Genomic DNA, 5,000 nt, shown 5'->3' with positions numbered 1-5,000 from the left:
AAGCCTGGAGGTCAATAGCTCCAGGGGGTAAGCTCTACTGTCATGTCCGTAAATAGAGTGGTGTTACCCGGGTTTTGAACCATATTTTAATTTTTGGGTTACCAGATGCACACGGGTCTTTTGGAAAACAATCACAATCTGCATCCATCGTAATATCTTAAACTGTATATAAAGCACCTAAGGACGGGCCTGACCGAGAGAGGGCCGTAGTAGGGTACTCCCCTAGCGGGCTATATCAATAGAATGACCGGTAAAATGATTTAAAACAGTTTTATAATTTTTGGGTTACCAGATGCACACGGGTCTTTTGGAAAACAATCACAATCTGCATCCATCGTAATATATGAAACTGTATATAAAGCACTGAAGGACGGCCCCGACCGAGACAGGGCCTTAGTGGGGTGCTCCCATAGCGGGCTATATCAATAGAATGACCGGTAAAAGTATTTTGAACCATATTTGAAATTTTGGGTTACCAGATGCACGTTTTCAATCACCAGTTGCACGGAGGATTAATAGCAATCTGCATCCATCGTGATTTCTTAAAGTGTGTAAAAAGCACCCAAGGACGGCCCTGACAGAGAGAGGGCCGTAGTGGGGCACTCCCCTAGCGGGCTATATCAATAGAATGACGGGTAAAAGTATTTAAAACCCTTTTATAATTTTTGGGTTACCAGATGCACGTTTTCAATCACCAGGTGCACGGAGGAAAATGAGCATTTGCATCCATAGTCATGTTTTAAACCGTCCATAAAGCACTCTTGGCCGGCCCCGGCAGAGAGAGAAAGAGATGGTGAAAAAAAAAAAAAATCATCATCAGACCTTCCATAAATAATTCGGGCCGGCCCCCATTGCTAAAGGTCCGTAGTAGGGTGCGCCATAAGCGGACATGAATAGATGGAACACCGCTAACCGCATAGAGAACCGTGTTTTGGGTGACCAGGTGCACGTTTTCAATCACCAGTTGCACATTTTCAATCACCAGTTGCACGGAGGATTAATAGCAATCTGCATCCATCGCGATTTCTTAAAGTGTCTATAAAGCACTCAGGACGGGCCCGACCGAGACAGGGCCTTAGTGGGGTGCTCCCATAGCGGGCAACAATGAGAGGGGTGCCTTTAAATTCATTTTGAACCATATTTGAAATTTTGGGTTACCAGATGCACGTTTTCAATCACCAGTTGCACGGAGGATTAATAGCAATCTGCATCCATCGTGATTTCTTAAAGTGTGTAAAAAGCACCCAAGGACGGCCCTGACAGAGAGAGGGCCGTAGTGGGGCACTCCCCTAGCGGGCTATATCAATAGAATGACGGGTAAAAGTATTTAAAACCCTTTTATAATTTTTGGGTTACCAGATGCACGTTTTCAATCACCAGGTGCACGGAGGAAAATGAGCATTTGCATCCATAGTCATGTTTTAAACCGTCCATAAAGCACTCTTGGCCGGCCCCGGCAGAGAGAGAAAGAGATGGTGAAAAAAAAAAAAAAATCATCATCAGACCTTCCATAAATAATTCGGGCCGGCCCCCATTGCTAAAGGTCCGTAGTAGGGTGCGCCATAAGCGGACATGAATAGATGGAACACCGCTAACCGCATAGAGAACCGTGTTTTGGGTGACCAGGTGCACGTTTTCAATCACCAGTTGCACATTTTCAATCACCAGTTGCACGGAGGATTAATAGCAATCTGCATCCATCGCGATTTCTTAAAGTGTCTATAAAGCACTCAGGACGGGCCCGACCGAGACAGGGCCTTAGTGGGGTGCTCCCATAGCGGGCAACAATGAGAGGGGTGCCTTTAAATTCATTTTGAACCATATTTGAAATTTTGGGTTACCAGATGCACGTTTTCAATCACCAGTTGCACGGAGGATTAATAGCAATCTGCATCCATCGTGATTTCTTAAAGTGTGTAAAAAGCACCCAAGGACGGCCCTGACAGAGAGAGGGCCGTAGTGGGGCACTCCCCTAGCGGGCTATATCAATAGAATGACGGGTAAAAGTATTTAAAACCCTTTTATAATTTTTGGGTTACCAGATGCACGTTTTCAATCACCAGGTGCACGGAGGAAAATGAGCATTTGCATCCATAGTCATGTTTTAAACCGTCCATAAAGCACTCTTGGCCGGCCCCGGCAGAGAGAGAAAGAGATGGTGAAAAAAAAAAAAAATCATCATCAGACCTTCCATAAATAATTCGGGCCGGCCCCCATTGCTAAAGGTCCGTAGTAGGGTGCGCCATAAGCGGACATGAATAGATGGAACACCGCTAACCGCATAGAGAACCGTGTTTTGGGTGACCAGGTGCACGTTTTCAATCACCAGTTGCACATTTTCAATCACCAGTTGCACGGAGGATTAATAGCAATCTGCATCCATCGCGATTTCTTAAAGTGTCTATAAAGCACTCAGGACGGGCCCGACCGAGACAGGGCCTTAGTGGGGTGCTCCCATAGCGGGCAACAATGAGAGGGGTGCCTTTAAATTCATTTTGAACCATATTTGAAATTTTGGGTTACCAGATGCACGTTTTCAATCACCAGTTGCACGGAGGATTAATAGCAATCTGCATCCATCGTGATTTCTTAAAGTGTGTAAAAAGCACCCAAGGACGGCCCTGACAGAGAGAGGGCCGTAGTGGGGCACTCCCCTAGCGGGCTATATCAATAGAATGACGGGTAAAAGTATTTAAAACCCTTTTATAATTTTTGGGTTACCAGATGCACGTTTTCAATCACCAGGTGCACGGAGGAAAATGAGCATTTGCATCCATAGTCATGTTTTAAACCGTCCATAAAGCACTCTTGGCCGGCCCCGGCAGAGAGAGAAAGAGATGGTGAAAAAAAAAAAAAAATCATCATCAGACCTTCCATAAATAATTCGGGCCGGCCCCCATTGCTAAAGGTCCGTAGTAGGGTGCGCCATAAGCGGACATGAATAGATGGAACACCGCTAACCGCATAGAGAACCGTGTTTTGGGTGACCAGGTGCACGTTTTCAATCACCAGTTGCACATTTTCAATCACCAGTTGCACGGAGGATTAATAGCAATCTGCATCCATCGCGATTTCTTAAAGTGTCTATAAAGCACTCAGGACGGGCCCGACCGAGACAGGGCCTTAGTGGGGTGCTCCCATAGCGGGCAACAATGAGAGGGGTGCCTTTAAATTCATTTTGAACCATATTTGAAATTTTGGGTTACCAGATGCACGTTTTCAATCACCAGTTGCACGGAGGATTAATAGCAATCTGCATCCATCGTGATTTCTTAAAGTGTGTAAAAAGCACCCAAGGACGGCCCTGACAGAGAGAGGGCCGTAGTGGGGCACTCCCCTAGCGGGCTATATCAATAGAATGACGGGTAAAAGTATTTAAAACCCTTTTATAATTTTTGGGTTACCAGATGCACGTTTTCAATCACCAGGTGCACGGAGGAAAATGAGCATTTGCATCCATAGTCATGTTTTAAACCGTCCATAAAGCACCCAGGGCCGGCCCCGGCAGAGAGAGAAAAAGAGGGGAAAAGTGTTGAAAAAAAAAAAAAATCATACCTTCCATAAATAATTCGGACCGGCCCCCATTGAAAAGGTCCGTAGTAGGGTGCATCATTATCGGACATGAATCTCGGGAACACCGCTAACCGCATAGAGAACCGTGTTTTGGGTTACCAGATGCACGTTTTCAATCACCAGTTGCACGGAGAGAGAAAAAAAAAATCATACCTTCCATAAATAATTCGGACCGGCCCCCATTGAAAAGGTCCGTAGTAGGGTGCATCATTATCGGACATGAATCTCGGGAACACCGCTAACCGCATAGAGAACCGTGTTTTGGGTGACCAGGTGCACGTTTTCAATCACCAGTTGCACGGAGAAAAAAAAAGTAATCATACCTTCCATAAATAATTCAGGCCGACCCCCATTGAAAAAGGTCCGTAGTAGGGTGCATCATTATCGGACATGTATATCTGTAACACCGGCAAGCGCATTGAGAACCGCATTTTTGGGTTACCAGATGCACGTTTTCAATCACCAGGTGCACGGCTGTGAAAAGTGGGACTCTGTCATTTTTTCGACCAATTTCTGTAATTTTCAAAAAATGATTAAAAATACTTCCCGAAGGGCTAGAGGTCCCAAATTTCGTCTCATACCCTCTCTCGTGATGGGCAACAATTACATAATGTAAAAAAAAATTCGCATCCACAGGAACCTATGCATCCTGTGACATTCACTTTTTTCCCAAAACTTGAAACACGATTTCCTATTAAAATGTTTTATACAAAAACGTTTTTAATTGAATGTAAATGCTCGTCTATTTATGCACTTTCGTGCAAAAAAAACCCCATCAAGATCGGATGTGTACTTTTTGATTTATCACGTTTTTGTTGAATTTGACCCCCGATGGTGGGGCGCACAGAAGCCCTGTGAGGTTCAGGGCTTCATCGATATTTGGCCTGTTTTGGATTACACACTCAGTGGCGGGTCGACCAGACAGGTACCGGCGCGATTTCAGAAACCTGGTTTTTGGCAACAGGACTTCCATGTCCTAGAGAGACGGGGGTGGTGTCAAACTGCTCAGTCCGAATAGAAAATGAGTAACGGACAGTTTTGAGGGAAGTCAGACCCTCAGAACCATGGTACTTTGGACATTTTCCCGCCGGCGACCGATTTAGTGGTTTGACCAGACCCTTCGGCGCCCGATGTGTCCTAACTTTTGATCCACGTTGCCCAGCTTGGTGGTGGGAGGATATTGAGCCTTGTCCTGGGCAGGTGCTCTATCCCAGCTATCACCTTGTGGGTTTGGTTCATCCAATGACCATGGTTCTTGTCCAATGAAGGTGCCCGTCCCTTCGGCGACCGATTGGTGGTTGTTTAGCCCTGGTGAGGGCTATCTCTCCAGTCCAGTCCCACACTTGTTTCACGATGCGTCTCCATGGTTCTCCCCTGTTGTCCAGCCAGTTTGATTTCCTCTGACTGATTTGCATTCGTATTCCACC

The sequence above is a fragment of the Oncorhynchus mykiss genome, unplaced genomic scaffold (assembly GCF_013265735.2).
Source record: "Oncorhynchus mykiss isolate Arlee unplaced genomic scaffold, USDA_OmykA_1.1 un_scaffold_60, whole genome shotgun sequence".
In the NCBI taxonomy this organism is placed as follows: Eukaryota; Metazoa; Chordata; class Actinopteri; order Salmoniformes; family Salmonidae; genus Oncorhynchus; species Oncorhynchus mykiss.
This window is presented reverse-complemented; position numbering follows the sequence as displayed.